Source organism: Prunus avium, chromosome 7, assembly GCF_965620075.1.
Source record: "Prunus avium chromosome 7, drPruAviu1.hap1.1, whole genome shotgun sequence".
In the NCBI taxonomy this organism is placed as follows: Eukaryota; Viridiplantae; Streptophyta; class Magnoliopsida; order Rosales; family Rosaceae; genus Prunus; species Prunus avium.
In genome coordinates, this window is record NC_142290.1 from 19,474,081 (window position 1) to 19,498,038 (window position 23,958).

The 23,958-nt window shown below is 42.2% G+C and overlaps 1 protein-coding gene across 17 annotated transcripts in view; it reads left to right on the forward strand.

Moving 5' to 3' along the window:
• LOC110752189 (ABC transporter A family member 1-like) overlaps window positions 1-23,958 on the forward strand; it is a 36,628-nt gene that overhangs the window by 7,569 nt on the left and 5,101 nt on the right. For 8 of the 17 annotated variants that reach the window (XR_015825750.1, XR_015825751.1, XR_015825747.1 and 5 more), the window contains one exon: window positions 43-141. The exons of 7 other annotated variants lie outside the window; for them this stretch is intronic. The gene's annotated coding sequence lies outside the window, so the exon portion shown is untranslated. Of the gene's footprint in view, window positions 1-42; window positions 23,814-23,958 lie in introns of all 17 variants that reach the window. 2 more of the 17 variants (XR_015825748.1, XR_015825740.1) reach the window with 1 other exon arrangement.

A 23,958-nucleotide genomic window follows, 5' to 3' on the forward strand; every position in this document is an offset into this window, starting at 1 on the left:
TGGTGCTACGAGCTTGAGAAGCTCCTATCACTTTTTGGTCAGGGTCTAAGAGTAAAAGTTGTTCTCCTTGAAGAGCTTATGCTAGTGGTATATTGCTTGTGCCAATCTGGCCACTCCTCAAGCCACCAATCGCTACTGAAGGTGAGTGAACCGCTTAGTGGTGCCCCACTTTGCTTTGTAATTGTCCCTGCATCGTCTGAAGCACGATGATAAACTTGGATTGGTGAGATTTCGTCGTTTGATAGGCGAACGAAGTTTTGCCAATTAGGCATTGATTGATCTGGACGGATCCGACCGTCGGATCGGTCCTTGTTTATGATATTTGGTTCCTTGTATCGTTTGGAGTGTGTAGGAACTTATAAATCTAGAATTGGAGTTTCGAATCTTCCGGATCGACGATTCTAGGGTTAGGGTTGTTGATCGTGCGATCGGACGATGATTGGCCATCAGTTCGTAGCCAAACTCTTTGGACTTATTTAGTGGACTGTTTGTTTTTATTTCTATATTTTGTATTCTTGTTTTAGTGACAATTGTTTTGAGACGCTTTAGGATTGTGATTTGAGTATGATGTTTTGATTTACGATTTGAAATGCCTCCAAAGTTTTATTTGATTATTATTCAATTCATGCCTTATTTAAGTAAGGTTTTGGGTGTTATGTAGATATGAATTTGGTTCTTAAGAATATTGCTGTTTTAGTTTGAGCTTGTGTTCTACCTATTCAGTTTTGCGATAGTTCTATTTAATTTATTTCGAGGTGAATGTTTTCTAGTGCTTAAGAATGTTTGAACTAGTTGTTAGCTTATCGATTGATCAGAGGATTGGTTTGGTTTTCTTGTGCTCAAGATATTTTTAAGAACTACGTGTGGTTTGATCCCATGAAAAGGGTACGTAGGCAAACTATAGTCGATCTAGGTGCAGCAACCAGGTTAGGCTTTTGGTAGTATGTTTAATTTGTCAGAAAGGATCTTGATAACTTATCTATGTTGTTCTGCGGGTTTCAGACTCGATTATGTTTGATGAGTGATTTTTGTCGTGTAAAAGGGCCTGAGGTCCATTGAAACTTTTGTTCATTGGTGTGGTTTATAGATTGTAAATGCTGAATGGTTGGGAGATTTAATTGTGTTTTCTTTGCAGGTGGTAAATTTTGGGTTTAGAGCCAATTTCAAGGGAGAATCAACTGATTTTCCTGTAGAAGTCAAACCTAAACGTTTATTTTAGAATGAGAGGAATGATGTTTTAGTAATTTGGGCACAAGACCTGCTAAGTGTCGGACATGCACCGGGTTCGTCATGGATTCCAAGAGGGGGATTCGGGGCGGGTCCTGTCAATTGGTATTAGAGCATAAGTTAGTGATTTTGTAGACTTGTACGTTATGTGCACCCTTCGTAAGGCGTTTTAGGATGTGCTCTTATCAATTAGTCTTAAGATGATTGCCTGTAGTTGTGTTTAGTATCTAGGTCTCTGACAAGGTTTTCCACAACCACCTGCATGATTTGTCGACACAGGTGGTTGTTTAATTTCCCCCTTCCTTAGTTGCCTTAAAATGTTTGCATGTACTTTTGTTTAGTATACAAGTGTCCGGTTAGGATTTCTCTACCCACTTGCTCTATTTCTCTACACAAATGGTTAGCCAGTTTCCTCCTTCACCGGTTGCCTTTAGATGTTTGCATGTAACTGTGTTAAGTGTACAGGTGTCAGACCAGGATTTCCCCTGCCACCTCTTTGATTTGTGTGCACATGTGGTGAGTCAGTTTCCCCCTTTTCCAGTTTCCCTAAGATGTTTGTCTGTACTTGTGTTTAGTATGCAGGTGTCGGATAAGGTTTAACCCAGCCATCTGCCCAATTTGTCACACAGGTGGTTGGCCAGTTTGCCCCTTCCTTGGCTTTAGATGTTTGAATGTACCTGTGTTAGTATACAGGTGTTTAGTATACAAGTGTCCGATTAGGATTTCCCCATCCACTTGCTAGATTTGTTTACACTGATGGTTGGCCAGCTTCCCTTTTCTCGGTTTGGCTTCAGATGTTGGCATGTACTTGTGTTAGTATACAGTTGTTCTAACAGGATTATTTCAACCACCTACTCGTTTTGTTTACATAGGTGGTTTGTCAGTTTCACCCTTAACCAGTTGCCTTCATATATTTGCCTGTACTTACGTTTAGTATATAGGTATCTGGCCAGGATTTCCCCAGCAACTTGCCCGATTTTTCTACACAGGTGGTTGGCCAGTGTCCTTCCAAGCTGCCTTTGAATGTTTGCCTGTATATTTGTTTAGTATACAGATGTCTGGCAAGGATTTCCTAAGCTACTTGCCTGATTTATCTGCCAAGGTGCTTAGTAGATAGTTGTCCAACCAAGATTTCCTTAGTCACCTGCCCGACATATCTACACAGGTGGTTGGCCAGTTTCCCATTTCTCCAATTACCTTCCGATGTTTGCAGGTAGTTGTGTTTAATTTAGAGCTGTCTAACGAGGATTTGCCTACCCACCTGCCCGATTTGTCTACACAGGTGGTTGGCCAGATTTCGTTTTCCTAGCTGCCTTCAAATCTTTCCATGTCCTTGTGTTTTGTATACAGGTGTCCAGCAAGGATTTGTCGATCCACCTGCCCGATTTTTCTGCATAGGTGGTTTGCCAGTTTCCCTTTTCCTAGTTGCCTTTAGATGTTTGCATGTACATGTACTTAGGAGATAGTTCTCCGATCAAGATTTCCTCAGCCACCTGCTCGATTAGACTGCACAGGTGGTCTGCAAAGATTTGCTCATCCACTTGCCCGATTTGCCTGCACAGGTGGTTGACTAGTTTCCATGTTCCTAATTGCCTTCCAATCAATTCATGTACCTGTGTTTTGTATACAACCGTCCATCCAAGATTTGTCTATCCACCTGCCCGATTTGTCTGCACAGGTGGTTGGCCAGTTTCCCTGTTCCTGATTGCCTTCAAATCTTTGCGTGTACCTATGTTTTGTATACAAGTGTCCAGCCAAGATTTGTGTATCCACCTGCCCGATTTGTCTGCATAGGTGGTTGGCCAGTTTCCCTTTTTCGAGTTGCCTTTATATTTTTGCATGTACATGTGCTTAGTAGATAGTTCTCCGATCAAGATTTCCTCACCCACCTGCCCGACATGTCTACATAGGTGGTTGACTAGTTTCCCCTTCTCCAGTTACCTTTCAATTTTTGCAGGTAGTTGTGTTAAATGTAGAGTTGTCTGATTAAGATTTCCCAACCCACTTGCCCGATTTGTCTACACAAGTGGTTCGCCAGTTTCCCTGTTCCTAGGTTCCTTCAAATCTTTGCATGTACCTGTGTTTTGTGTACATGTGTCAAGTTAGGATTTGTCTATCCACCTGCCCGATTTGTCTGCATAGGTGGTTTGCCAGTTTCCCTTTTCCTAGTTGCCTTTAGATGTTTGCATGTACATGTACTTAGGAGATAGTTCTCTGACCAAGAATTCCTCAGCCACCTGCCCGATTTGACTGCACAGGTGGTCTGCCAAGATTTGCTCATCCACTTGCCCGATTTACTTGCACAGGTGGTTGACTAGTTTCCCTATTCCTAATTGCCTTCTAATCAATTCATGTACCTGTGTTTTGTATACAACCGTCCATCCAAGATTTGTCTATCCACCTGCCCGATTTGTCTGCACAGGTGGTTGGCCCGTTTCCCTGTTCCTGGTTGCCTTCAAATCTTTGCATGTACCCGTGTTTTGTATACAAGTGTCCAGCCAAGATTTGTGTATCCACCTGCCCGATTTGTCTGCATAGGTGGTTCACCAGTTTCCCTTTTTCGAGTTGCCTTTAGAATTTTGCATGTACATGTGTTTAGTAGATAGTTCTCCGACCAAGATTTCCTCAGCCACCTGCCCGAGATGTCTACACAGGTGGTTGGCCAGTTTCCACTTTCTCCCAATTTTTGCAGGTAGTTGTGTTCAATGTAGAGCTGTCTGACTAAGATTTCAAAAACCCACCTGCCCGATTTGTCTACACAGGTGGTTTGCCAGTTTCCTTGTTCCTAGTTTCCTTCAAATCTTTGCATATACTTGTGTTTTGTGTACATGTGTCCAGCTAGGATTTGTGTATCCACCTGCCCGATTTGTCTGCATAGGTGGTTTGCCAGTTTCCTTTTTCATAGTTGCGTTTAGTTGTTTGCATGTACATGTACTTTCGGGATAGTTCTCCGACCAAGATTTCCTCAGCCACCTGCCCGATTTGACGGAACCGGTGGTCGGCCAAGATTTGCTCATCCGCTTGCCCGATTTGTCTGCACAGGTGGTTGACTAGTTTCCATGTTCCTAATTGCCTTCCAATCAATTCATGTACCTGTGTTTTGTATACATACAACCGTCCATCCAAGATTTGTATGTCCACCTGCCCGATTTGTCTGCACAGGTGGTTGGCCAGTTTCCCTGTTCCTGTTTGCCATCAAATCTTTGCATGTACCTGGAATTTGTATACATGTGTCCAGCCAAGATTTGTGTATCCACCTGCCCGATTTGTCTGCATAGGTGGTTGGCCAGTTTCCCTTTTTCGAGTTGCCTTTATATTTTTGCATGTACATGTGCCTAGTAGATAGTTCTCCGACCAAGATTTCCTCAGCCACCTGCCCGACATGTCTACACAGGTGGTTGGCTAGTTTCCCCTTTCTCCAGTTACCTTTCAATTTTTGCTGGTAGTTGTATTCAATGTAGAGCTGTCCGACTAAGATTTCCCAACCTACCTGCCTGATTTGTCTACATAGGTGGTTGGCCAGTTTCCCTGTTCCTAGTTTCCTTCAAATCTTTGCAAGTACCTGTGTTTTGTGTACATGTGTCCAGTTAGGATTTGTCTATCCACCTGCCCGATTTGTCTGCATAGGTGGTTTGCCAGTTTCCCTTTTCCTAGTTGCCTTTAGATGTTTGCATGTACATGTACTTTGGGGAAAGTTTTCAGACCAAGATTTACTCAGTCACTTGCCCGATTTGACTGCACAGGTGGTCTGCCAAGATTTGCTCATCCACCTACTCGATTTGTTTGCACAGGTGGTTGACTAGTTTCCACGTTCCTAATTGCCTTCTAATCAATTCATGTACCTGTGTTTTGTATACAACCGTCCATCCAAGATTTGTCTATCCACCTGCCCGATTTGTCTGCACAGGTGGTTGGCCGGTTTCCCTGTTCCTGGTTGCCTTCAAATCTTTGCATGTACCTGTGTTTTGTATACAAGTGTCCAGCCAAGATTTGTGTATCCACCTGCCCGATTTGTCTGCATAGGTAGTTGGCCAGTTTCCCTTTTTCGAGGTTCCTTTAGATTTTTTCATGTACATGTGCTTAGTAGATAGTTCTCCGGCCATGATTTCCTCAGCCACCTGCCCGACATGTCTACACAGGTGGTTGGCCAGTTTCCCCTTTCTCCCAATTTTTGCAGGTATTTGTCTTCAATGTAGAGCTGTCTGACTAAGATTTCCCATCCCACCTGCCCGTTTTGTCTACACAGGTGGTTGGCCAGTTTCCCTGTTCCTAGTTTCCTTCAAATCTTTGCATGTACCTGTGTTTTGTATACATGTGTCCAATTAGTTTTTGTCTATCCACCTGCCCGATTTGTCTGCACAGGTGGTTGTCCAGTTTCCCTTTTTTGAGTTGCCTTTAGATTTTTTTATGTACATGTGCTTAGCAAATAGTTCTCCGACCAAGATTTCCTCAGCCACCTGCCCGACATGTATATACATGCGGTTGGCCAGTTTCCCATTTCTTCAGTTACCTTTCAATTTTTACAGGTAGTTGTGTTCAATGTAGAGCTGTCTGACTAAGATTTCCCAACCCACCTGCTCGATTTGTCTACACAGGTGGTTGGCCCATTTCCCTGTTCCTGGTTGCCTTCAAATCTTTGCATGTACCTGTGTTTTGTATACAAGTGTCTAGCCAAGATTTGTGTATCTACCTGCCCGATTTGTCTGCATAGGTGGTTTGCCAGTTTCCCTTTTCGAGTTGCCTTTAGATTTTTGCATGTATATGTACTTAGGAGATAGTTCTCCGACCAAGAATACCTCAGCCACCTGCCCGATCTGACTGCATAGGTGGTCTGCCAAGATTTGCTCATCCACTTGCCCGATTTGCCTGCACAGGTGGTTGACTAGTTTCCTTGTTCCTAATTGCCTTCCAATCAATTCATGTACCTGTGTTTTGTATACAACCGTCCATCCAAGATTTGTCTATCCACCTGCCCGATTTGTCTGCATAGGTGGTTGGCCAGTTTCCCTTTTTCGAGTTGCCTTTAGATTTTTGCATGTACATGTGCTTAGTAGATAGTTCTCCGGCCAAGATTTCCTCAGCCACCTGCCCGATTTGACTGCACAGGTGGTCTGCCAAGATTTGCTCATCCACTTGCCCGATTTGCCTGCACAGGTGGTTGACTTGTTTCCATGTTCCTAGTTGGCCAAGATTTGTGTATCCAACTGCCCGATTTGTCTGTATAGGTGGTTCGCTAGTTGCCCTTTTTCGAGTTGCCTTTAGATTTTTTCATGTTCATGTGCTTAGTAGATAGTTCCCCGACCAAGATTTACTCAGCCACCTGCTCGACATGTCTACACATGCGGATGGCCAGTTTCCCCTTTCTCCAGTTACCTTTCAATTTTTGCAGGTGGTTGTGTTCAATGTAGAGCTGTCTGACTAAGATTTCCCAACCCAGCTGCCCGATTTGTCTACACAGGTGGTTGGCCAGTTTCCCTGTTCCTAAGTTCCTTCAAATCTTTGCATTTACCGTGTGTACATGTGTCCAGTTAGGATTTGTCTATCCACTTGCCTGATTTGTCTGCATAGGTGGTTTGCCAGTTTCCCTTTTCTGAGTTGCCTTTAGATGTTTGCATGTACATGTACTTAGGAGATAGTTCTCCAACCAAGAATTCCTCAGCCACCTGCCCGATTTGACTGCACAGGTGGTCTGCCAAGATTTGCTCATCCACTTGCCCGATTTGCCTGCACAGGTGGTTGACTAGTTTTCTTGTTCCTAATTGCCTTCCAATCAATTCATGTACCTGTGTTTTGTATACAACCGTCCATCCAAGATTTGTCTATCCACTTGCATGTATATGTGCTTAGTAGATAGTTCTCCGACCAAGATTTCCTCAGCCACCTGCCCGACATGTCTACACAGGTGGTTGGCCAGTTTCCCCTTTCAGTACCTTTCGATGTTTGCAGGTAGTTGTGTTTAATGAAGAGCTGTCTGACAAAGATTTCCCAACCCACCTGCCCGATTTGCCTACACAAGTGGTTGGCCAGTTTTCATGTTCATAGTTGCCTTCAAATCTTTGCATGTACCTGTGTTTTGTATACAGATGTCCAGCTAGGATTTGTCTATCCACCTGCCCGATTTCTCTGCATACGTGGTTTGCCAGTTTCCCTTTTCCTAGTTGCCTTTAGATGTTTGCATGTACATGTGCTTAGTAGATAGTTCTCCGACCAAGATTTCCTCAGCCACCTGCCCGATTTAACTGCACAGGTGGTCTGTCAAGATTTGCCTATCCACTTGACCGATTTGTCTGCACAGGTGGTTAGCCAATTTCCATGTTCCTAGTTGCCTTACAATCTTTGCGTGTACTTGTGTTTTGTATACAGCCGTCCATCGAAGATTTGTCTATGCACCTGCCCAATTTGTCTGCATAAGTGGTTAGCCAGTTTCCCTGTTCCTAGTTGCCTTCAAATCTTTGCATGTACCTGTGTTTTGTATATAGGTGTCTAGCCAAGACTTATGTAGCCACTTGCCTGATTTGTCTGCATAGGTGGTTGGCCAGTTTCCCTTTTTCGAGTTTCTTTTAGATGTTTGCATGTACATGTGCTTAGTAGATAGTTCTCCTACCAAGATTTCCTCAGCCACCTGCCCGACATGTATACACATGTGGTTTGTCAGGATTTGCCTATCCACTTGCCCAATTTGTCTGCATAGGTGGTTAGGCAGTTTCCATGTTCCTAGTTGCCTTACAATCTTTGCGTGTACTTGTGTTTTGTATACAGGTTTTCGGCCAGAATTTGTCTATCCACCTTCCAATTTGTCTGCACTGGAGGTTGGCTAGTTTCCTTGGTCCCAATTTCCTTTAGATGTTTGCATGTACCTATGCTTAGTTGTCCGACCAAGATTTCCTAAGCCACTTGCCTGACATGTCTGCACAGGTGGTAGGCCATTTTTCCCCTTCTCTAATTACCTTCCGATGTTTGTAGGTAGTTGTGTTTAGTATAGAGCTATTGGACGAGGATTTCCCTATCCACTTGCCCGATTTGCCTACACAGGTGGTTGGCTAGTTTCCGTGTTCCTAGTTGCCTTCAAATCTTTGCATGTACCTGCGTTTTGTATATAGGTGTCCAGCCAGGATTTATCTATCCACCTGCCCGACTTGTCTGCACAGGTGGTTAGCCAGTTTCCCCATTCTCAGTTGCCTTTAGTAGATAGTTGGCATGTGCATGTGCTTCGTAGATAATTCTCCGACCAAGATTTCCTCAACCACCTGCCCGACATGTCTGCACAGGTGGTTGACCTATTTCCCTCTTCTCCGACCAAGATTTCCTAAGCCACTTGCTTGACATGTTTGCACAGGTGGTAGGACAGTTTCCCCCTACTCTAGTTAGCTCCCGATGTTTGTAGGTAGTTGTGTTTAGTGTAGAGTTATTTGACGAGGATTTCCGTATCTACTTGCCCGATTTTTCTGCATAGGTGGTTTGCCAGTGTCCATATTCCTAGTTGCCTTCAAATATTTGCATGTACCTTTGTTTTGTACATAGCTGTCCAGCCAGGACTTATCAGTCTACCTGGCTGATTTGTCTGCATAGGTGGTTGACCAATTTCCCCCTTCTCAGTTGCCTTTAGATGTTTGCATGTACATGTGCGTCGTAGATAGTTCTCCGACCAAGATTTCCTCAACCACCTGCCGGACATGTCTACCCATTTGGTCTGCACAGGTGGTTGGCCAGTTTCTCTTTTCCTAATTGCCTTTAGATGTTTGCATGTACATGTGCTTAGAAGATAGTTCACCAACCAAGATTTCCTCAACCACCTGCCCGACGTGTCTACACAGATGGTTGGCCAGTTTCCCCTTTCTCCGGTTACCTTATGAGGTTTGCAGGTAGTTGTGTTTAATGTAGAGTTGTCTGACGAAGATTTCTCTACCCACCTGCTCGATTTGTCTACACAGGTGGTTGGCCAGTTTCCCTGTTCCTAGTTGCCTTCAAATCTTTGCATGCATCTGTGTTTTGTATACAGGTGTCCCGCCAGGATTTGTCTATCTACCTGCTTGATTTGTCTTCATAGGTGGTTGGCCAGTTTCCCTTTTCCTAGTTACCTTTAGATGTTTGCATGTACATGTGTTTAGTAGATAGGTGTCCGACCAAGATTTCCTCAGCCACCTGCCTGACATGTATGCACAAGTGGTTGGCCAGTTTACCCTTTCCTCTGTTACCTTCCGATGTTTGTAGGTGTGTTTACTGTAGAGCTGTCGGACGATGATTTCTCCACCCACCTGCCCGATTTGTCTACACTGGTGGTTGGCCAGTTTCTATGTTTCTGATATTTGGTTCCCTGTATTGTTTGGAGTGTGTAGGGTTAGGGTTAGGGTTGTTCATCGTGCGATCGGACGATGATCGGCCATCGGTTCGTAGGCAAACTCTTTGGACTTATTTAGTGGACTGTTTGTTTTTATTTCTATATTTTGTATTCTTTTTTTAGTGAGAATTGTTATGAAGAGGATTTCCCTACCCACCTGCCCGATTTGTCTACATAGGTCGTTGGCTAGTATCCCTTTTCCTAGTTGCCTTTAGATGTTTGCATGTCCATGTGCTTAGGAGATTGTTCTCCGAACAATATTTCCTCAACGACCTGCTTGATTTGACTGCATAGGTGTTCTGCTAGAATTTGCCTTTCCACTTGCCCGATTTGTCTGCACATGTGGTTGGCCAGTTTCCGTGTTCCTGGTTGCCTTCCAATCTTTGCATGTACCTGTGTTTTGTATATAGGTGTCCAGCCAAGATTTGTCTATCCACCTGCTCGATTTGTCTGCACAGGTGGTTGGCCAGTCTCCCTTTTTCTCAGTTTCCTTTAGATGTTTGCATGTACATGTGCTTAGTAGATAGTTCTCTGACCAAGATTTCCTCAGCCACCTGCCCGAGATGTCTACACCGGTGGTCTGCCAGGATTTCCCTACCCACCTGCCCGATTTTTCTGCACAGGTGGTTTGCCTGTTTCCCCGTTACTAGTTGCCCTTAGATGTTTGCATGTATCTATGCTTAGTATACACTTGTCCGACCAAGATTTCCTCAGCTACCTGCCCAACATGTCTGCATAGGTGGTTGGCCAGTTTCACCCTTTCCTAGTTACCTTTCGATGTTGCAGGTAATTGTGTTTAGTGTAGAGCTGTCTGAAGAGGATTTCCCTACCCACCTGCCTGATTTGTCTGCACAGGTGGTTGGCTAGTTTCCTTATTCCTAAGTGCCTTCAAATCTTTGCATGTACTTGTGTTTAGTATACAGGTGTCCGCCCAGGATTTGCCTATCCACCTACCCGATTTGTTCGCACAGGTGGTTGGCCAGTTTAACCTTCCCCCTTTGCCTTCAAAAGTTTCCCAATATATTTTTTTAGTATACAAGGGTCTGACTTGGATTTCCCCAGTCACCTACCCGATTTGTCTGCACATGTATGTGGACAGTCTCCGCCTTCCCCAAGTGCCTTCAAATGTTTGCATGTACCTATGTTTAGTATACAGGTGGCCGACCTGGATTTCCCATGCTACCTGCCCGATTTGTCTGTCTAGGTGGTTAGCTACTTTCCCTTTTTGCTAGTTGCCTTCAGATGTTTGCATGCACCTATGATTAGTACACAGGTATCTGACCATGATTTCCCTGGCCAACTCCTCGATTTGACTGCATAGGTGGTCGTCCAGGATTTACCTATCCACTTGCTGGATTTGTCTGCACAGATGGTTGGCCAGTTACCCCGTTCCCAGTTGCCTTTAGATGTTTGCATGTACCTGTGCTTAGTACACTGTTGTCCAACCAAGATTTCCTCAGCCACCTACCCGACATGTCTGCATAGGTGGTTGGCCAGTTTCACCCTTTCCTAGTTACCTTCCGATGTTTGCACGTTGTTGTGTTTAGTGTAGTGCTGTCTGAAGTAGTATCCACAAATCTACACTTAACAAACCTAGCTTCAAGCTATCTTGAAAGAACCCGACCCAAATTCCACTTTGGAATCCATGTCGAACCCTGTGCGTGTCCAACACCTAGCATGTGTCGGGCACGAATGACCAAAATACCCTTCTTGCCCTAATCCAAAAACTGCTTTAGGGTTTGACTTCTACCTGAAAACCAGAAAAGTCTCCCCTGAAAAAGTCTCAAAACCCAGAAATCTACTTACGCAACGAACTCAATTAATTCCCCAGCATTCAGTAAGCACAAGGTATAAGCCATACTCCAATTAGTAGAAGTTTAAATGGGCTTCATCCCCCTCTTTACCAACATACGAAAGTCAGCAAAATAATCTTGTCATAACTGAACATAACAAACAAATCATAAACTTGCGGTTGCACCTAAGTTAGCCTAGGTTGCCTACATACTCTTACTGAGGGATCAAGCCGCACGTAGTTCTTTCTACCATGAATCACAATTAAGATAGTACATAAATAATCAAAGTCAAACTAACGATGAACTCCTAGAATCATTCTTTACCTTGATTTCAACAAGCTATATAATTGAATATCATGCCATGAAATTATGTACTTAACTGTTCAATTAGTATATCATTGTACACCCAAATACTTACATAACCAAACCTTTTACTTGAAAGTCATACCTACAATCATCCACATAGTGCATATATCCTGTTGTTTGTGCCTAACAAATCACGGCCATGAGCTGGCCAAAGGAGCCCCTTTTCTCGACCCTGGCACTTGCTCGTAAAACTGAAACGCAGCGTTTTAATAGGGTGCTTTGCCTTCCTGAAGACAAAAGAAAAATGCTAAAGCATGATCATCTCGGCCTCGAGCGCAGGCCGAGGCCGAGGCCGAACAAAATCACGGCCAAAGGCATTAAAGGCAAATCATCACGTGACAACAGGGTCCCGTGCTTCATTTAATGAAGTAGTGCCTGTTTAATGCAGCAAACCCACTGGCCACAAATAAGCATTTAATGCATGAGGGAAGGTGGGAAGTGATTGAAATCAGGATTTGGTGATGAGGATCAGAGTGATTAGACGTAGACATTCTCACAAGAATTCTGACAGCTTGACATATTAGGTCACCAGCTATCAAGGCCATAAATGCGTCTCCACGGCCAGAAGCGCAGAGTCCATGATCGGGGCGGCAGCCGAGATTCACCAGGATTTATGGGGTCACACCACCATACTTCACGATCCCAAATGTCGATTGGACTACCCACTTGCTCTAATCAGGCTCCACCATGCAGATTTTCAGCCTCGATTACTCCTCCAGGAACTCTTCCTATAAATACAAGCCTCAAGCTACATTCAAAGGGTTCAAACACCAAACTAAAGCCTCCCACGGAGCAACTTATTTTTTCCTGTAATGCACTTTCAATATCTTTACTTGCTTTCCTAGGAGTAGTGTTAGACTGTAAGGAAAATTCATTCATCAATATATCATACGACCCTTGATTTTCAAGGGGCCGGAGCACCATCCCTGTTGCTCGCTCACTCACCCCATATATCATACGACCGTCGCTCCCTGAGCAACGCGCCGGAGCACAGCCCAAAACCCACCACCAACACCATCACTCAACGGCCTTGTAGTTCAGGCCGTGAACCTAAAAGCTGAGACTAGGTCCTCTCTCGGCTACAATCGTTTGATTAGAAGACGAGTCCAAACAGGCGCACCACTTATCCATCCTACACTCATCAACATCTCGACGCACGGTAGACCGTGCTGGCACGCCCGCGCACAACCGCACCGCACCGCACCCAAAAGCAGGAAGCCGCGTGTCAATGCATATCCCCTCCGCCCGGAACTCCAGGCCGTGAGATTTGCGCCGCAGACACCTATAATCATCCACCAAGGGGAATATGGGAACACTTTCAAATCTGAAGGCAGGAAACTAGCTAACCACCTGTGTAGACAAGTCGGGCAGGTGGCTAGGGATCCTGGCCAACCCTGTGCAGATAATATGAGCAGGGTGGCAAAGAATATCCTGTTAATTATACCACACGTTGGTACTACACTATTCTCCATATAGATGTACCTCGAACATAATATGTCAATTCCAAGTACCACACATGTGGCCACATGTGTGATACCAGCTCGCAGAACTCATGGGACACGAGGTCAGCTCGAGATGCATTCCTCGTAGAACTCAGGGGACCCACGGTCGACCTAAGACGCATTCCTAGCAGAACCCAGGGAGATATACTAAACTTGAGAACACAAATCCTTGCACCACATTGTTCAGGCGTCTCCAATACTCGTGGGACAATGTCATACGCGCGTAGACAAATTCATCAATTCCCCTCGCAGGACTCAAGGAGATATACTTAACTTGAGAATGCAAATAATCCGTCAATTCCCCTCGCAGGATTCAGGGAGATATACTCAATCTGAGAACGCAAAATAATCCGAAGGCAACCATATGTCCGATGACATTCAAAAGGCAACTGTATGTCCGAAGACATCAATATTTCCAAAGGCATCTAGGGTGTTTGAAAACATCACTATTTCCGAAGGCAACCAAGATGTCCATAAACATCAATATTTTCGAAGGCAACAAGGATTCACGAAGACATCAATATCTCTGAAGGCAACACAATCCAATTATTAATCCATTTAACACATATATTAAAATAAACATAGATATATCATGCTTGGAAAAAATAAAAGCTATAGAATAATAATTCATAACAGTTAATAAAACTCTCAAAGTAAAATACCAATTTAAAACAAATAACCAAAAACACAACACCTCATAACCAAAAGGATCTCGATTAGGCCAACGAGGCCCACCAACTAGATCAATTAGGCTTGTGGGGCCTAGACCTCTGAACAAGTCCCAAAAGTTTGATCTCGATCGAGCGGTCGGATCTAAGCCAATTGCACGAAGTTTAGGCGATCTTTTCGCCTAAACTTAGAATCATTGACTTGGAGTATCCGAGACTCCGATTCTCGATTAACAAGTTCCTACACGATCCTAAAGGTACAGAGAACAACATATTGAAATTGGGACCGATCGAACTGTCCGAACCTATCGAACCCGGATATCGCATAATAGGTGCAATATCTGTTCGATTGTCAAACGATAACCAAATTCAAATTCAAGTATATCGTCGTGCTCAAAACGACAAGGAAAACAACTTAGAACTCAATGGGCCACCACACAGTGGCCTACGCACCACCACCCACCGTCGGCAACGAATAGTTATCTTGAGAAATTTTTGACGACGAAAATTTCTCGAAACACCCTACAATACCGGTACCAATATATTCAGACTAACCAGAGGATCAACTTTTATTCTTGGACCACGACAAAAAACTGACCGGAAGTCGGCCAAATATAGATTTAAGAATCGATATGCAAAACCTCAAAATCAATCCATTCTAAGTACATAAACAACTAGTGCATGATGAGTAGATAAAGTTTCATACCTCATTAGACGAAAACCATCGCTTGAAAATGCAAGAACACCGCCGGAAAAACCTAACTCATTCTCAGCTTCGATTCAAGCTCACCGTCAGCAAATCGAATCAGGTCTTGGGTGGGTTTTGTAGAGGAGGACAAGAGGAACAGTTTCCGTGAAGGTGGTGTGGCCAACCGGTGCACGACATTGATTGGTGGCCGAGAAGTCGAACAGTCACTGTTGCTACAGTGACTGTCGCATGAGAAGAGAGGAAGAAGAAATGTCGGAAGGGAGAGACAAATAAAAAGCAGGCCCAATTATTGTAGTAGGTACTGTAGCAGTAACAAATTTGAAAATTCCCATTACGTCCTTTTCGTTTCTAGACCTTTTCTCGTTCGTTACAACTTGGAATTGGGCGTGCTGCATGTCTACTAACTCGTATCTTTGAGCTTTACGCAACAGTGCCACTTAATTCCCCAAAATCCTTCCCCAGCAGAAAGTGACTAAAGTGCCCCTACACCCAAGGGCAAAAATGAAATTTCACAATAAATAATCAATTGAACAGTGATTTTTGGGATGGGGTGTTACATATCTGCATCGGGTCTTTTGACATATGTAGGACAACCCCAAATCTGAACATGTTTCATATGGGGTTTTCGAGATGGACTTGGAAGGCATTAGACTACAGGTAAACTGCAGTGAGTAGTGCATATCCCCAAAAGGATATAGGTAAATCCATATAACTCATCTTGTTACGAACTATGCCCATCAAGGTTTGATTTCTCCTTTTAAAAACTCCATTGAGTTCTGGAGTCCCCGGTGGAGTCCATTGAGAAATGATGCCATGTTCCTTGAGATAATCAAGAAACTCCGTAGTCAAGTATTCACCTCCTCGATCCGATCTTAGAATCTTTATACTCTTTCATGTTTGCTTCTCAGCCTCATTCTTGAATTCCGTAAACTTTTCAAAGGATTTAGACTTGTGCTTCATGAGATACACATAGACCAACCGAGAGTGATCATCGGTGAATGTTGTAAAATATGAGAAGCCTCCTCTTGATGACGTGGACATAGGGCCACAAACATCAGAGTGGATCAACCCCAACAGTTTAGTGACTCTTTGATCCAAAACTTCTAGTCGATAGAACTACGAATTCCTAGTTTATAGGAAAAAGGGAACGAGAGGAATTTTAAGACAATTAGAGAAAGAAAAGGAAGAAGCTAAGGAACTGCTTTGAGTTCTACTTTCAGAATTGCTTGATTCATTTTAATGAATTACTTACGTATTTATACAAGGTTTGGTTGCTAAAATTAACTAAACTAAAATAGTAAATTATTTTAAGCCATAAAGAATGAATGGCCTAAAATCTCACTCATTTAAAACCATTAACTTTCTATGGTTTATAACAAGTCGTTATAAACCATTAGTTTTTATGGTTTTAAATAATTTAATAATATAATATAATAAAATTAACTAAAATTATATTATATTATGTTTATTTTTGTTGGTAGATCATCTTGGATCATGGCTCCCCCATTTAAGATGCTTGAGTTCCTGGTCAAGCTAAATTGTGAGATGAGGAAACTCTGTTATTGCCTTGTCTTGAATATACCACTTCAACTTGCTAGGAAGTTGACCTTTTCTGGCAATACGGAAATACTCATACTTTCCATGTCGAGTCTCATGAACCTTCTATTCCAAGATACAATCCTCCTGCAAAGGATCTTCTCGTTCAGTCTTTAAGTCATCAACTGATGGAAGGCGTGTGTCTTCGTTAGGATCATCATGAAGTAGAGATGGCTCAACAAGTTTAAGATTCTCGGCATTAATGACCGAGTAGATATGCATGTATGGTGGTAATTCAAGTTGAAAGGCATTATCACCAATTTATTTGATGATCTTGAATGGTCCATAATGAATAGGCTTCAGTTTCTTGCCTACACCGGTTAGCCGCTCCTTTCCAAGGTGTAACCATACTAGGACACCTTCTTTGAAGTTACATGGCACACGATGCTTATCATGGCAAGCTTTATATCGTTGTTGAGATTGTTTCAGTTGTGCCTCCACTTCAGCATGAATCTTTCTAACTCATTCGAGAAATTTCTATGCTCGAATATGTTCTTCTTTCCCACTTAATGGCTAGTCACTTATAGTGAATGATAAATCAAAGGGACTTTGGGGTAAATAACCCAAACAAACCTCAATGGAGATTTGAGTGTAGATGCATGAATTGCTCGGTTAAAAGTAAACTATAAGTAAGGGAGACTTTCATCCAAAGTTTTCGGATGCTTGGAATTATGTACCATAGTCCGGTTAATGAACTCTGTTTGCCCATCTGTCTATGGATGAAATGCAATGCTTCTCTTCAATCTTGTATCCATCATTCTCCATAACGAACTCAAGAAATAGCCTAAGAATCGACTGTCTCTGTCAGAAATAATCGATGTAGGTAAGCCAAAATGCTTCCAAACATGTTGGAAAAATAACTTAGCAGCTCCTTCCCCAGTAACGATCTTCTTGCATGGAGTGAGAATCGCCATCTTATTGAACGATCTACCACCACAAAGAAGTAGTCATTTCCAGACTTGGTTTTAGGCAATCCACCTAAGAAATCCATCGAGATACACTCCCAAGGTCGGCTAGGTTTTGGTAATGGAAGATACAGTCCTAACTTTCTATTGGAAGGCTTCGTTGTGTTGCGTAGAACACAACCTCGAATGTATCGTGAAACATCGAGATGCATCTTTGGCCAATAAACATAGCGACAAAGATTCAATAAAGTCTTCTTAACTCCAAAATGTCATGCTACTTTGGAAGTATGAACCTCACGAATCCACTGCAATATGTTGCCATCTTCTGGAATGCACAATTGTGTTCCCTTGTACATTAGTCCAACCTTCAATTGGAACTCACTAGTCTTTCCTAGTAGCAGCTTGGCAGAGGCTGAGTTGAAATCAACATTTGTGTCATACCCTTTGGCATATTCAGAAGGAACAATGGGTTGGATTTGCATATCCACCAGCAATGTGGAACTAACTGGTGTAGGTGGTCTAGATAACATATCTGCCAACTTATTAGTTGCTCCCTTCTTGTACTATATCACAATATTGAATTGTTGTAGGTAAGACATCCATTTCATATGTCCAGCTTGCTGTAACTTAGACTGTGTAGTTAAAAACTGAAGAGGTTTATGATCTGAGTGAACTATGACTTATTTCCCAACAAGTAAGCTCTCCAATGCTTCACTGCTTGATGCATTGCATACAGCTCCTTGTCATAAGTTGGATAGTTCAATACCAATCCACTAAACATCTCAGAATGGTATGCAACTGGTTTCCCATCCTAAAATAATACAGCTCACATGGCATACTTCGATGTATCTACTTCCACTTCAAATGGTTTATGCAGATTCTGTATGCTAGTACTAGGGCCTCTGTAATCTTTCATTTCAACAACTGGAAAGATTCTTCATGGTTTCTCGACCATTCAAACTTTTGATTGGCCTTTGTAAGAGAATGTAAGGGTGCTACAATTTGTGAAAAGTGCTAAATAAACTTGGGCAAATATTGACATGGTTTTCGACCTTCAGTTATTGAACGGGGCGTAGGCCATTGAGAAATCCCATGTACTTTCTCTAGGTCCATTTTCAATTCTCCTGCACCAACAATGAATCCCAGGTATACAAGATGTTGTTTCCCAAATTCACACTTCTTATCGTTTAACTGTAATTGATTTGTTCGTAGAACCTCCAAAACTTGAGCAATATGATGAAGATAGTCCTCCCATGTGACTCTAAATATGAGAATGTCATCTAAGTATACAATGACGAAGTCGTCAATGAAAGGATGGAGTACCTCATTCATCAATCGCATGAAGGTAGCTGGAGCATTACATAACCCGATTGACATGACTAACCACTCGAAGAGTCCCTGTTTTATCTTGAAAGTAGTCTTACAAGTGTCTTCTTCATGGATGCGAACTTGGTGATAGCCGGATTTGAGATTTAGCTTCGTAACAGTAGTGACACTGGTGAACCACATACTCTAGCCTTCGTCTTTCTTAGGCACAAGTAACACTGGTGAACCACATGGTGAGCAACTAGGTTTGATGACTCCTTGTTCAAGAAGTCCCTGAATTTGCTGCTTGATCTCGTCAGATTCCGTTAGAGAAGCGCGATACAAACTCAAGTTTGGTAGAGGTGAATCTCCTACTAATGGGATATCATGCTCCACAGCTCTACTCGGTGGCAAACTATGCACATCCTGAAATAAGTCCTTAAACTTCTCTTGCAATTTCCCTATGTTTGAGCATTGCATAAGAGATAAAGACAAAGTAGACAACGTCACAACTCCACAACTATGATCTTGCGATCGAATCACCGACATGAATTGACTAACCTCTTGGCTTGGTTAGGTATCAGCAAATTATCTATAGCTTGAGGCTTGCAAGCGTCGATGTGGAACTCCTTCCCATCCTTCACAAATCGATACTTGCAAAGCCTAGTTAATGGCTTCTCGGTCCCATAAATATTGACTGCCTCATATAACTTGGAAAACATCCAAAGGACCACCTCACATGTCACCTTATCGATATATCGATTGGTGATAGCAAATTTGAAGGTACATTGCTTTGTGATATGTAAGTCAACGTCCCTCTGAATCCATCCTAGTGGGTATAGCTTAGGATGTGGTGTGGTGTCTAAACCCACTTTTCTTACTAAAGCCTCTGAAATCAAGTTTTTCTGACTTCCAAGGTCAATGATTGCTTGTACAACACTTTGCTTCACCTAAATATTCACATGAAACAGCTCTTCACGGTTGTACGTGTCTTCAGTATCTGCTGGTCTTGTCATAAAGGTAAGTGTAACATTAGGTTGCTTCAACTCTAGAAGCTCTTCTTCCTATTACGTAGTTAAGGTGGTTTTTCTGTCATTTCTCCCCTATTTGTTTTTCTCGCGCTTTGTCCGCAACTCAGGATGCAGTATCCAACACTTGTCTTTGGCATGTCTACTGGTTTGACAGTGATCACAGTAGACCTTCTGTGTCTGACCTTCCTTGCTCTACTTCCCCTTTTTCTGCCAGTGAGTTTTGTTGACAGGTTTTGATTTGTCATCCTTCTTGTTAGTTCTTTTATTTTTCGTCTCAATGGTGATGGCCTTCATAATAGCTTCTTCAATGGAAACTCTGCTACCAGAAGATCAAAATCCCTTATATATATATATATATATATTCAAAGATATTTTTTTTGCTCCAGAGAAAGGCACTATTTTCAAGAGATAAGCAGACTACGTTTTGGAGATAAGTAGGGAGCAGGGAGTTGTTCAACTGGAAAATCAAACTTACAAAAGCAGTTGGAATTAAAGAAGGGTCAAGTTCTTTCAAGAAAAACAGGGAAGTGATTGCCTTAGGAACTGACTATTGAGAGCTTATCTGCCAGAATTTATAAAACCCCCTTTTCCTTTGCATTTAAAATGAAAGATCTTTTGAGAACTTTTGCTGCCCATTATTAAAAGAATTAGAAAAGACCCACTCCAAAACATTTCTTATAAATATAAGAGAGGGTGAACAGGGCAAAGGGGACAATCAAGAAAACAACCAAAAATCAATCAAAGACAAAAACTCAAAATGATCACTTGATCTCAAAAGCCTTCAAACAGCTACAAATTAAGACATCCAACTTCAGTTCAAACTTAGAGAAATAAATCATTCAAAAGGAGATTTTTCTTGTTACAAATTTGGTTCAGCATAAGCCAAATCAAGCAGAGTTCAGTTTTTTTTTACAAATATGAAAACCTCAACAAATTTATGAAGAGCCCTGATCAAGCAGGACAGATACCACAGTACAGTTCCAGCCCAATAGTCAAGTCCAGCCACTTCTGCCCCTTCCAGACTGAAGAAGTCCCAATTCTGCCCAATCAAAAGCCTTCCCGGGTTTGAAATAAATTAAGGCTCTGCCAAACTAGAACGTTGGCATCGATTTTTGCAGTTGAAACAGACCAGTTGAAGTTGTTGATAGTCCAATCCAGCACAGGCATATCCAATCCAGCCCGGATAAGAAGCATCTACCCAAACAGAAATGGAAGTCCAGTCTTCTTTTTGTCTTTCTAGAGTCAGTTTTTCCCTTTTGAGTTTTGTAAAAGAGAATTCTGCCTGAAAACAGTTCACTTTCTTATCATTTATTCTGGCCAAAACTACCAATCTTGTACTGTGAAAAATTATGAAGTCCTCACCAGTCTGAGGCAAGAAAAGAACTTACTTGGGAGATATTCCTCACCCAAATTCACAATCGCTTGTTTAGAAGTCAGTAACTTGGGGCGCAAGTTATCTGTTTTTAGGAAGTTTGCTAGGATTTTTTATTGCTAGCAGTGGCACGCTCACACACTAAAGAAAGTTGACTTGTAGACCAGTCAATGGTTCTCAAGGCAATGGGGAACTTTACCCTACCATCATAGGAACAAAAGTAGAACGGGTGAACATTAGTTGAGGGAGTTTTAGATCTCATCATACAACATTCATTTCAATCTCATTAAAATTAAATTGGTCATATCATAACTATTGGTCCAATTATTAGGTTCATATGATACTCCCGCTATTTGTTTTAGAAATCAAGGAGTATTTATTACTACTAATTAAAATTTTGCATTCTCGAATTTTGGTCATATAGTTATCTTAGGCCCTTAGGATGATTATGGACTTTTAATATTTGATCCAACATGAGCCAAATTTTGGATCTTGGTCTAGGGAGGGTGATTCATTTTAATTATGCGTTTAACTAATTAAACATGCAATCCTAATTGGGCTTGAGGCCCATCTAACTTGAGCATTGGACTTCATCTTCTTCTTTCTTCTTCTTCTCTACATCATATGAAAAGCAAAGGCATGCCAGCCTTTTAACAATTACATAAGAACAGAAAAAGAGAGACATGCAAGCCTCTTTAACAAAAGAGTTAAACCTTATTAATTACAAGCCTAATAAATGAATAAATCACATCCCAAGGTTCAATCAAATTGATACTTGCCCAATCACATAGTTCGATTGCAATTTGGGCCTTAGTCCATAATCATCCTTTCAACTACTTTAATCAAATTAAAATAATTAAACTTTAGAATGCAACTTAAACATTTTAGGTTTTTAGTATATGGGCCTAGTTCAAAACATGGGGTAAGTATGCAATTAATTAAAGACTTGAGGACCAAACCACAAAGTAAAGTAATTGCATAGAAGTCCAAAATAAATAATATAATTGCATGAGGAACCCAAGAGGATTCCAAGGTGGGGCAGCCCATGCGAAGTGTGTGTGTGTGTGTGTGTGTGTGTGTGTGACATGCATGTGAGTGTTGGTTTGTCCCATAAAAGGGTTAAGCATGCCTTATCAAGTTTCAAGGAAACATTTCTAAGACCAAGAGTGTGGTCTCCCAAGCTAACAAGTTCCTAGGAAAAGAAGAGAGGGCAAAGGAATATTTCTCCAACCAAGGACTGGATTAAATAGACTGGAGTAAATAGACCACACCCGGGGGGTGCTGGCCAAAAGGTCCTCCGATGCCTAAGTTAGTTCGAGTGTTTGTAGGAAAACAATAGCTAAGCAAAGGGTACGGAGTTGTATGTATGGTGTGAACCGGGCGGCCGAAGCCGTGTGTGGTGGCCGGAGCCGTGTGGAGAAAATATGGAGAGTGGAGAGTGGAGAGGGAGAGAGAGCTTCAGGTATTAGGAGTAGGTTTAGATGTACCTTGAATGATGAATGAAGTCATCTATTTATAGGAGCCTCGGGGCTAGGGTTTCGTAGAGATTGAGTCGGACTTGATTACATCCTTTTATTATGATAATATATGAATTAATGATATTATCTCATTAATTATGAGATAATACCCTATAATTAAGATATTATCCCCTTATTAGGATAATATCCAAATTAATGATATTATCTTATTAAATAAAGATAATATCTTATAATTAAGATATTATCCCTATTAATTAATTAACCAAATAAATTGGTTTAACTAATTAATTTAAGGGATAATCTTCTTTTCCATGTGGCATGCTGTGATTGGGGACGAAAATATTTGCTCCCACAAATGCCCCCCAGCTTCTGCATGGCGCTTGTGTGGCATGTAGGAGATGAAGTTATTTTTCGAGCTCTCCAACTGTGTCTGGGCTTTCTTCTGTGAGTTGGACTCCTTTTGCAGATCGGATTCCCAATTGGAGTAGGCTTCTGACTGTTCTTGGAGTTGGATTCCCAGTAGGAATGAGCTTGCGATTCCTTCTTAACCCGGGTTGTCCAACTTGTATAAATACAAGGCTTCTCTTCACTCTTTCTCACATCACAAACTTAACTTCTCTACTTTCTAGCTTGAGAAAGATCTTAGAGAATTTGTACTGCTTGTTGAAGAGAGGAGTTGCTGTGCATCCCAAGGTAAGTCGAGCACGTATATTTTTTCTTCGTCTTCTCTTCTTCGCTGCGAGGACCAGCTGGGTAGGACTAGGCTAGTCGTTGTCGTGACTGGTGGTCGAAGACGGTTGGAAAGGTGGTGGCCAAGAATCCATTTTACTAAGAAGGCCCAAGTAGGAGTTGTTCCCTCGTCATTTGCCAGGGTTAAATATCTCGTTGGCGCAGATAGCAAGAAGATTGGCGGTATACACCACATTAGGGATGTTCCACTTAAGCCTCTTGTTGATGAGTTTGGAGATCGTAATCTACTCCATGAAGTAGTCCGTGCGTGATCTAGTTCATCTGTTGAGAGGCAAAGAGATGCAGATATTCCTCTTCGAAGTTTGGGTCATCTGCACCAGTTAAAGGATGGAGGTCGATCTGGGAGGTCTGCTTATCCACCCAACCATCATGATCCAACTACTGAGTCATGAGCAGTCAAGTGTGGAGTTGATTCGGCGTCGCCAATTCTTTTGAAAGTGAGGTTGGAAGAGGCTAAGAAAGCAAGAGAGTCATATGCTCGGGTGAAAGGTTCTTCTACAACATCAGGGGCTGATCCCAAGGTGGACAGGTCCAGCCCTGCAGGGGATGTAGGCGCGTCTGATCTGCTGGAGACGAACTTCCTGTCAAGCCCATCTGCTTGCTTCAAGCTGGTTAATCATATCCATCATGTTGGCGATCTTGATACCCTCTCAAGTCTTTCCTTGGAAAAACAAAAGGAAGCAACATTTCATCTGCTTCAAAAATGAGTAGTTTTTACTGCTGAAATTATCCAGAACGCGTCTGCTGTTGCCCTCTCTTCTACTTCTGACTTGGTTAGTCAAAAAGATGCTTGCTTCTATCTTGAGTGCAAGAATGCTGACATCTCTCTTAGTTATGACAAGCTCTTGGCTAGATCTTGATAAGTCCATAAAATTACATATTTATGTACTCTTTATACTTAGTTTTTGTAGGAGAATT